The following is an 11,527-nucleotide window of genomic DNA, read 5'->3' as shown; positions in this document are numbered from 1 at the left end:
CCGAAGGCCACAGTTGCCCCAGGCTTTGGCCAGCTGGGAAGCTGGCAGGGTGGTGTGAGGAGCACACGTGCTGATTCTGGATCCTCAGGAAGGGAAAGAGGCCCTGATGCTGAACAGAAGGAATGGTGGGAGGTGCTTCCCCACTTGGGTTGCTCAGGTTAATGTGAGCCCGAGGTCTGAGCCGTGAAATGTCCAGCTGCTGTGACGTTTCAGGGGAAAATTGCCAAGCTCTCACGTAGGTAGGAGGCTGCTACGAATCCACTGCCTCCTTAGCCTATCAGGGGTCTGGAGAAAGGGCAGGTAGGAATACCCTCATTCCCCACCCACCTCGGTTCTTCCCCAAGGGTGCTGTAAAGAAGAAAGATGAGGGTGCATACAATTCTCAAAGTACTCTGCATGAACGTGCGGTGCCAGACTCAGGGCAGCAACTCAACAAAGGATTGTTGAATTCATGAATTCTTCCATCCAAACACACACCCACCGTGAGACAGGCGTGACACGTGTTATCTTCCCCATTTTAGGCCTGGGCCTTGACTTGCCAAGTTCACATTCGTGAACAGCCAGGAAGGGGTTTGAACCTGGGTCCCCTGGCTCCCAGTTCAGCACGCCCCCTGCTCCACGTGCTGGACCGCCTCTCAGAGGACCTCTTCAGAGACACCTGCGTTTGCTCTTTTGCTAGTAAATTGTCCTGAGGCAACATCTATAAACATTACCAGAAAGGACTCCAACACTACTAATTAACTCCCAGGGACACAGCATTCCACCTGCCCCGAAACCCCTCCAAGTCTTGCCTTACCCCACAGCAGATGTGGAAATAGAGGATAAGGGCGAAGTTGAAGACCAAGTTCTGATGGCATGCAGATGGGCAGGAAAAAGAGAAAGTGTTGGACTGATCACTGTTTTAATTAGAACTTGTTTTGTTGTAAGTGAGAGAAACCCAGCCCAGACAGACTCTGTCAGGAAGGAGCATGTTTGAGAAGGGTGAGGAAGTAGTCTCATGTAACAGCAGGAGCTCAAAGGCTTCAGCCAGCTCTCAGGGCCAGTTGGACCAGGGCAAGAATATCCCCAGGGTTGGCTTGCTTGCTCTCTCTCACTCTCTCTTTCTTCACTTTTTAAGTCTATTTCTCTTTACATGTGTTGGCTTGATTCTTCCTTGCTACAGATCAGTCCCTCTGCCTGGGGGAGCAGGAATCTTGGTGCAGATAGTTTTGGGCCTCACTTCTGTTGGCTCCCATCGCCAGAGAAGGACTGAACTGCCCCCTTAGATCTTATACTTTTGAAACTCTTGAAACAAACATGATTGGCTTATCTTCCATCCAATCATCTCATCCTCTATCATCCCCTTCTCCTCCCACCTTCAATCTTTCCCAGCATCAGGGTCTTTTCAAATGAGTTAGTTCTTCACATCAGGCGGCCAAAGTATTGGAGTTTCAGCTTCAGCATCAGTCCTTCCAATGATATTCAGGACTGATTTCCTTTAGGATTGACTTTTTGAATCTCCTTGCTGTCCGAGGGACTCTCAAGAGTCTTCTCCAGCACCAGAGTTCAAAAGCATCAATTCTTCGGTGCTCAGCTTTCTTCATAGTCCAACTCTCACATCCATACATGACTCCTAGAAAAACCATAGCTTTGACTAGATGGATCTTTGTTGACAAAGTAATGTCTCTGCTTTTGAATATGCTGTCTAGGTTGGTCATACTTTTCTTCCAAGGAGTAAGCGTCTTTTCATTTCATGACTGCAATCACCATCTGCAGTGATTTTAGAGCCCCCCCAAAATAAAGTCTGTCACTGTTTCCATTGTTTTCCCATCTGTTTGCTATGAAGGGATGGGATCAGATGCCATGATCTTAATTTTCTGAATGTTGAGTTTTAAGCCAATTTTTTCACTCTCCTCTTTCACTTTTATCAAGAGGCTCTTTAGTTCTTCACTTTCTGCCATAGGGGTGGTGTCATCTGCATATCTGAGGTTATTGATACTTCTCCTGGCAATCTTGATTCCGGCTTGTGCTTCATCCAGTCCAGCATTTCTCATGATGTACTCTGCATATAAGTTAAATAAGCAGGGTGACAATATACAGCCTTGACTTACTCCTTTCCCAATTTGGAACCACTCTGTTGTTCAATGTCTAGTTCTAACTGTTGCTTCTTGACCTGCATACAGATTTCTCAGGAGGCAGGTAAGGTGGTCTGGTATTCTCATCTCTTTAAGAATTTTCCACAGTTTGTTGTGATCCACACAGTTAAAGGCTTTGGCATAGTCAATAAAGCAGAAATAGATGTTTTTCTGGAATGGAACTCTCTTGCTTTTTTGATGATCCAATGGATGTTGGGAATTTGATCCCCGATTCCTCTACCTTTTGTAAATCCAGCTTGAACATCTAGAAGTTCTTGGTTCATGTATTGCTAAAGCCTGGCTTGGAGAATTTTGAGCATTACTTTGCTAGTGTGTGAGATGAGTGCAATTGTGCAGTAGTTTGAGCATTCTTTGGCATTGCCTTTCTTTGGGTTTGGAATGAAAACTGACCTTTTCCAGTCCTGTGGCCACTGCCAATCAACAAGACCAGGACAATGGAGTCACACTGCAAGGGGTGTATCTGTCAGGCTGGGAATGTCCAGAGAAGATGCAGCAACATGGGTTGACCTTAATTGGCTTGCAATTGGGTTTCTCATCTTTGAAGACCATTTGTGTCATGGGTTCATTTCCTGTGTGATCTCATCTGTCTTTACAACTACCCAAATAGTGATCATCATCCCAATTCACAGAAGCGAAAGCTGAGACCCAGAGAGGTCAAATAACTTGCTCCCATCCTGCAGCTGGTGAGTGATGAAGCCAAACTTTAACATCATTTCCATCATTCCCACTTAGCTACAAAGCATGTTCCCTTCCCCGTACCACATTGCCTCACTTTATGTGTGCAAAATCCTGCCAGGCAGGCATGAAGTACTCTGAACGGGAGTACTGCCTTTCTAGAGTCTATTTGCATGACCTCACTCATCTGCAAGAAAGTGTAATAGCAGCAGAGGAGTTACACACAGGGCACCAGGGGCCACATAGTGGCGAGAAGGAAAGGAAATGTGCACTTACGAGTACTGACTGGGTGCCACACCCTGTGTGAACCATTTTCACATTTATCTTCTAGACCTGTGCTAATAGTCTAGCCACTAATTATGTATGGCTATTTTCAGTTCAGTTCAGTTCAGTTCAGTCGCTCAGTCGTGTCCGACTCTTAACTTATATCAGTTAAAATTAAATGCCATTGAATTTAATCTCCACTTCATGTCACTAGCCACATTTTGAGTGCTCAATAGCCACATGTGGCTGGCAGCTACCATATTGGACAACACAGATGAGGAATGTTTCTATCATCATGGGAAGTTCTACCAGACAGCACTGGTTGGCTGGAAACTCCATGAGAGCATGTGCTGGATCTGCTCTTTTGTTCTCCATTCTATGTCCCGCATCTTGCAGAGTACCTGACCCATGGTAGGCATGCAAAAGTTACACGAATCCATGAATACATATATTTCACATTCAAAGATGGTTTCCATTAAAAGACTTATCATATACTTTATGATTTTCTGTAAAAAACGCAAAGGAGAGGAGGCAGTGCGATAAGCCTGGATTCCCTGCAGGCAGCACATTTAAGGGGGCAGGCTAGGGACTGGGGAGAGACAGAGGTGTCATAATAGCCATCCTGTATTGGGTACCTGTCACGTTCACGCTCAACTTATTATGTCTGTAATTTTATTGACTCTTAACAGCCCTATAATACTATATCCCCATTTTATAGGTTAGGAAGCTGAGATTCAAAAGGCTAAATAGCTCACTTAAAATCACACACAAAGTAAATCTCAGAGCCTTCAGAGCCCACATGGATGCTCACCTCAATGCTCCAAACTTCATTTCTTCCATATACAGCTGGGATCTGTCTTGCTCCTGGCAGAGAATTTTCAGACTTGGGGTGAACCAGCCTCCTCCACGGGCAGAGACATTCAGTTCCCTTTCAGGGCCCCCAAGCCCAGCAGACCAAGTCACCGGCCACACTTGGCCTAGAGGTGAGAGGCCTCCCAGGTTTGCCTCTCCACGCAGAAGAAAGCGACTCGTCTGCGCCCCCTCGTGGCCAGGTGAGGCATAAGCTCAGGGAAATCGGGCAACCTCTCTCAATCTGATTGCAGAAACCCACGGGGGCGGTCTGCAAGTGCGGAATCAGCAGGGTTCTCCCCCGTCCTCAGGGTTTCTGGGCTGGGGGTGGTAAATGATCTTGTCCAAGAAGTCCCGTTTTCTAAGTGTGCACTTTCAACCAGAGGAAAAAGCAAATCACCTTTCTGTCAAGGGCTTTCATCTGGAAGTGTTCGGGGTGTTTCTTTATCTAATAGCTCCTTTCTTGTTTGTTTATTTATTTATTGCCCATATTTGATTAAAACGTATTCTACTCTCAGGAGACCCCTCTCCCTAAAGGTCACTTTCCACAGGCTCGATTTAATTAACGAGTGCCGACTTGAGGATGGAAGGTAGGATACAAAAGGTCTTCCTTATCCAATCTGAGCCCAAATAAAATCATATTAACATTTCACCTTTTGTTCCTGTGCAAGAAAAAGCCTGTGGTGCATTGTATCAAAAGTTATTGAAATCATTACGAAAGAAAGAAAAGGAGTAGATAGCTATGGCAGTGAACTTGAATCTCCCCAAGTACTAAGAGGAAAAAAAATAGGAAGAGGAAGGGGGAGAAAGAGACAGAGACAGACCCAGAGTGAGAACACTGTACCCTAAGCCTTGTTTTAAAAATCAAATCAAGAAAAAACAACCATTTTGCACCAACTATGTGAATATTCTAAATCTGCCTCTATTTTCAGATGGATTCCAAGAATATAAACTCCAGAAAGCAGAAACCCAACTTTCCATCGGCCTCTCTCACCAGCCCCTGGAAAAACTCCTGGCACATGGTAGCAACTGCCTAAATATTTGTCAAACACTCTAAAAAACAAAAATCCAGGCCAACTGGATTCTCACTAAATCTGAATCTCACCCTGGACCCTGAGGCAAGTCCCTGCTCCTTTCTGGAGCTCAAACAGCTCCATCTGCAAATAGAAAGACAATCCTCCTTGTCGGGCTTTCCTGGCGGGGAAGCTGTGAGGATAAAACCTACACGCGGAGGCCCACTGGAAAGGTCAGAGCATCACACAGCATAAGCCATCTCGTTATTACCACATCCTCACGTGCTGCCCGACTCAAAACCACAAGCCCACATCTCTCTTCCACCATCACAGATGAAACATCAAAAGAAAGAAAGAAGTGAGAATGTAATCACTACTGCAGAGAGACCGGAGAGGAAGAGGACAAACACCAGACATAAGCAGTCTTCCTATCATCTGAAGGGAGACAGTGGCCAAGTCATGTGTTTTTGCATCTCCAACATGTATCGAATTGCAACAAATCTCTGCCTTCTTGCCCGAACTCTCAAGGTGGTAAAGAAATAGCTGGGACACAGGGAGGCCTCCCCAGAGGGTAAAGGTCCGCAGGTGTGAGTGGCTGCCGTGAAGAGTTTATTAGAGGCCTGGCAGATAGAACTTCCTGCAGGCGTAGCAGAGTCCCCATTACCCAGTGTGACCCAGGTGGCTCTATGGCCAGGCCAGGCTTTCAGCCAGTTAGAAGAGGCTCACACAGGTTTCTTCTCCCTGACAGTGGAGGCTAATTACAGACGTGTCTTGTGACTTCTGCCTGCAAGAGGGAAGTAAAGTGCACTCCTAAGGTTGCCAGGGACAGTATTTGCAGGGTGAGAAAGCTGAATTTGCCACAGCCAGAAAGCGAGGAGGAAACCTCTACCAGCCTTCCAGGCTGGCCTCTTCCCCCTTGGCCATGGAGTCAAGCCCAGTGGCTCCATGTGTCTGATGCCTCTCTTTGCTGTTGTTTAGTCACTAAGTCGTGTCCAATTCTTTGTGACTCCCTGGACTGAAGCCTGCCAGGCTCCTCTGACCATGTGATTTCCCAGGCAAAAATACGGGAGTGGGTTGCCATTTCCCTCTCCAGGACTCCTATCTAGCCTCTCGTTGAATTCTTTGATCCAGATCCACGGATCAGGACAATTTGTTCTTGCTCAAGACAGCCTCTGCCACTGCCATTCAGGAAGCGCAAGAGAGCTGGTTCTCCTCTCCCACTCATGGGTGATCAGCGAGTGAAAATGCAGCTCCCCGCCCCTGGCTGCTACCCGCCTCCTCTTGTTTCCTCTGGCTTTCCTTGTTCTTTGTGACACCCTCTGCCTTGAAACAATGCCTCTCTCTGAGCGTCAGTTTGTTATTTTTATTTATCTTTAAGATCCTGATAGGCAGAGACGCTGATCACAAGATACCACATTTTTGGAGGAGTATAGTTCCCCTGGAGGCTCCCCCATCCCTGGGATTCTCCAGGCAAGAACACTGGAGTGGGTTGCCATTTCCTTCTCCAATAGTTTCCCTGACGGAACATGATAATCTAGAAAAAAGTTTTCCCATTTTCTGCACCACAGATACTGGAGAACTCAGGCACTACTGGGAGGTCCCTCTGGACATTTGGCAAATATTTATTGAGCACCTTGTACATGCCAGGCACCATTCTGGATATTTGGGAAATATCAAGAATAAAATCGAGCAAGATCCCTGCCCTTGTGGCATTCAGATTCTAGGGATGGGGTACGATAAATAATATACGTAAGAGATAAAGTATGTGGTGAGTCGTAAGATGATAAATTCTTTGGGAGCAAAAGCAGGAGAGCGGCTAAGGAGAAGCAGAGAAGCAGGGTGCTGTCAGGCAGGACACATGCTATTGGGACAAAGAAGTGCAGCATTGCATATTCCTGAGCGGGGTGCAGCCACGTGACCTCTTTGGGCCACTGGAATCAGAGCAGAAGTACCATATGTCCCTTCCGGGGGAAGCTCTGAAGAGCTGGTGTGCTGTTTCCACAATAACCCTACAATTTTGGGTGAGGCTCCCTCAGCCCGAGTCGTAAACTCATAGAACACTGGCCAGTTGCCCTGGACAGCTGCCCAGAACTGAATCGACTTTATATGAATGAGAAATAACTTTTTAGATACTAAGCCAGGGACATAGGGGTTGTATTTACTGCAGAATAACCTACCTGCTCATGACTAACATGAGGAATATTTCAGGGAGACCGTTCCTCCGCAGACCTCAGTCTTATTCCTAGAAGTTGGACAGAATCTTCCCAATTTCAGTGCAACTCACCAGTCACGTCCTGTGTATTTTGACCCGTTAATGATTGATGCCAGGAGCTCTGATATTCTCCAGAATGTCTTGAAACTGCTTGTCTCCTGTTTTATTTCTTTTATGCAATAGTGCTGTGAGGCAAGCAAAGAGTGACCACAACATTTTATAGATAGAAATGAAGGCAAAGTTGAGCCAAATGACATGACCAAGGGCACAGATCTGAGGAGACACAGGGTTGGGCCTTAAGCCTGGGCCTTCTAAGCCATCGAGGGGTTGGGGATCCTCAGAGATGGAGACCACAGATTTCTAATCATCCGGCCAGAGAGTGACCCTCCACCCTTCATACCTGGCTGCAGCTGAACTGGAGGCAGGCATGCTGGCATGTGTCAATGGACTCTGTTCCATCCCTGTCTCGCATCTACTTCCTACCCTCCATCTGCCCAGATGGTGGCCACCCGTGAGCTCTACTCACAGCTTAGGCTGCTGCCTGCCTCACAGCTTCACACAGGCTGTTTCTCAGCCTCAAAAGCTCTGCCCCTCACCTGGTCATCCATTCCAAATCGACTGTTAATCATGCTTCTGATCTGGGCTCCCGTGTCACCTCCTCCAGGTGGGCCTCCCTGATTGCCCGGACAGATGCCATTCTACTGACTCTCTTGCTGTCACACCCCTGCCTGCCCCTTTTGATGTTCTTCACCAGTGCACTCACGCTGGCTGAAGGCCCTCTTCTCTTCTAGGCTGTAAGCACCATGAGGGTAGGGTTCTTTACTCTTTTTCTCATCCCAGGGTCTTGAACTTAATAAGCCACATTAAATATTTGTAGGTGGAATGAAAATCTATCAAAAGCTATACAAACAGAAAGGATTTTTGTCTGTCTGCACTAAATGGAAATTCCACCTTCCCCAGCTTAAGCAGGATTTCACAGATCGTCTCACCGTAGGTGCTTGATTGCGTTTTAAATAAAAAGAGTCAGTCCCCAGACACCGTGGGCAGCCGCATCAGAGCCCTTCCCGAGTAATGAACTTCCCCAGCATTATTGCCGCATTAAATTGTGTTAATCAAATGGGAAGTGGTAAGCGGTTTTCTCCCTTCCTAATCCTTCCTGAGCCGTACATTCTCAGTGGGAAAATAAAAAGGCCGGCGCAGATCAGAGTCCAGACTGGATCAAAGAAACGCAGTTTGAATGTATGTTAATTTTGCATGAACAAAACCCCTCCTTGTTTTTCTTTATTAAAAAGAGGCAGAAGCACAATACTATGCTGTTTGAAGAGCGACAATCAAAAGCAGAACATTTTGCTCAGACACTCAGAGGCAGGCAGAGAGAACGGGCAAGCCACTCAAATGTGATGCCACTCTCTTGCTCTGTGCCGAAGAACAAAGGCCCTTAGCCAACGCTCTCTTGGAAGAACAGGTATCTTCAGGTGTGTGTGGGTGGGTGGGAGCATCACTTTGCTTTGCACAAAACAGCTATCGGTTCAGGATTCAAATGATGTCATCCTCCACTGCTGCTTCTGGTGGCTGATTACTAAACTCGGAGTTGGGAAAAGAGAGACGTCAGAGTGGATTGGTGTTTCTAGCTCTCAGGAAGTTCCTGGTTGGGTGGGAGGGTGGAAACAAAGCAGACACCCGTGTCACAGACACACGTGTTGTCATGGATGGAGACCCAAGAGACTAGGAGAAGGGGCGGGGACACCATCCAGGTGGGTGTCAGGCCAAGGGCTTGGGCCCCAAGGTCCACATTGTCCACCAAACCTCTAGTGTTAGTCTGTCAGTTGTGTCTGACTGTGATCCCAACTGTAGCCCCCCAGGCTCCTCTGTCCATGGAATTCTCTAGGCAAGAATACTGGAGTGGGTTGCCATTCTCTTCTCCAGGGGATCTTCCCAACCCAGGGATTGAACCCAAGTCTCCTGCATTGCAGGCAGATTCTTTACCATCTGAGCCCCCAGGAAAGCTCTAGTAGACATGAACAATTAGTTTTTCAAAGTCCCCATCAGGGTCAAGGGGTCTCCCAAGTTCCAAGCTCCAGAGAAACTTCACCAAGCATTCCAAGGATATGTTCTTCCCTTGAAAGGGGATCGTTTACGAGGTAAAGTCCTCCCATGACATCCAGTGCCACCTCATGTGGTCAGTTTCAGGTTGGCAAGGGTCCTACAGAACAAACCTGGAGGTGAAAAGTCCTACTTATACCTCCCTACACTCTTATCCCAAAAGGAGGCCAGAGAAGCTGCAGATCTCTGCCATCAGCAATGGCCATTGAGATGTGCAAGATAGTGGGGAAGGAAGAACAGGCGAAAGGAAAACAAGCCAAACAGGTGAGGCAGGTGTGAGTTAGGTAGAGCTCAGCTTGATTCCAATGGTCTCATCTTCCCTTGAAAGGGGGTCCTTTAAGAGGTAATTCGGAGCACGGTTGTCAGCCACGGTTGTCAACTTACAACAAACCCTCTGTACCGAGCCCTCACTATCTGCCAGACACGAGGGGCCCATCCTTTCAGCTGTGATACCATCTTAATGCCCACTTTCACAGGTGGGGCAGGTGAATGCAGAAATGCATTCATGTGCTTGCATTCACACGGTGACAGAACCCGATTTCTGACTGGGTCACCCCCACGCCCATTTCATTTTCACTGAGTCCTGCTGAGGGGCTTCGGGTGTCTCCTGCAGTACTTTGTGTTGTTTTACAAAAGCTAGAGAGTGGCAAAGCACAAGTGGCCTGGTTGCCCAATATTTTTTTAAAAAAACAATTACATTTCTCAGACTGTTGGTTGCTATGGCAGACTGTGGCCTTTTGGTATTTGGGAAATGTAAGAGCCAGCGAGAATGCAAGGCCGCGGTGGCATTTCATGTGATGCAGAAAACCCAGACACTTCTGATGCGGGGCGCACAGCCTCGAGTGGAATCAGGGGCCCCGGATGCCCTGGAGTCATTATCTCTGGAAGGACAGGGCTGCTAGCCCGGGGCACTGGAAGGGAAAGTCTCTGGGAGAAAATACCCTGATCCGAGATCTCCCTGTGACATGAACTCACCTTGAGCCTTGAGGAGAAACTCACATCTGTCCACACTTGTCCTTCTGAAAAATGAGGTGACTTATACCTACTAATTGTGAGGTCATCATTATAATATCTGATCACTATAAACTTCCCTCCTCCAAACAGGAATTGTTTCACAGGTGAAGAGGAACAGCTGGGCGAAATGGATCTGGAGTCACATGGAAAGTGGGGGAGGAATATGTATAACTTAAAGGAATGCAACTCACATCAAAAGAGAGGCAGCAGGGACTTCCCTGGTGGTCTAGTGGTAAAGACTTTGCCATCCAATGAAGCGGGTGTGGGTTCGATCCCCAGTCAAGGAGCTAAGACCCCATATGCTTCATGGCCAAAAAAAACGAAACATGAAAACAGAAGCAATGTTGTAATAAATTCAATAAAGACTTTAAAAATGGTCCACAACAAAAAAAAAATCTTTTTCAAAAAAAAAAGAGAAGACCAAATTTCATAGATGCATACATACATACATACACGATATACATATACATATGTACAATAAATTATAATAATTATATAATACAATAATGATAAAATGTAATTTTTCATACTAATTTATTTATTTAAATATTTATGTGTATTACTATGTGCCTGTACTGTAAAAAGGGGAATAAAAAAGACAAGCAATGTCTGTTGTCTCATTGAGCTTACATCCCTGGGGACATGACAGAAAATGAAGGACTTAATATAGATCATCATTCCTTCCCATGGCACTCCACATTCTTCCTCAGAATAAATTTCAAAGGCTGTATAACATTTCATTGTTTGGATAACTACACTTTAGCTAATCAGTCCCCTATCCCTATTGTTTGACATCTTGGTTTTTCCAAATTCAGAGGATTGCACAAATGTGCATTCATGATTATTTCCTCAGGATACAAGCAAAGAAGTGGAACTGTTGGGTCCAAATATATGAACATTCCTAAGGTTTTTCCTACAATTATCAAGATACCCTCCCAAAGTTGCCCCAATTTCTATCTCCAGCTTTAGGTACATGAGATCCAAATCCTAAGCATCCTGGAACTAAACTAGAAATTAATAACAAAGATATCTGGGAAAAGTACTCAAATATTTAGAAATTAAACAATGCACTTCTGAATAATTTGTGGGCCAAAAGGAAACTCAAGGGAAATTAGAAAATATTTCGAACAAATAACTGAACAAAAATAAAATGCAATATATCAAATTTATGGGACGCAGATAAAGCAGTACTTAGAAACAATAGCATTAAGTGCTTTTATTTTTTAAATGAGAGATCTCATATTAATAACCTTATTTTTTAC

This window comes from Bubalus bubalis, chromosome 18 (genome assembly GCF_019923935.1).
Source record: "Bubalus bubalis isolate 160015118507 breed Murrah chromosome 18, NDDB_SH_1, whole genome shotgun sequence".
NCBI classification, from domain to species: domain Eukaryota; kingdom Metazoa; phylum Chordata; class Mammalia; order Artiodactyla; family Bovidae; genus Bubalus; species Bubalus bubalis.
The sequence above is the reverse complement of the archived record's forward strand: the minus strand, read 5'-3'. Positions refer to the sequence as shown.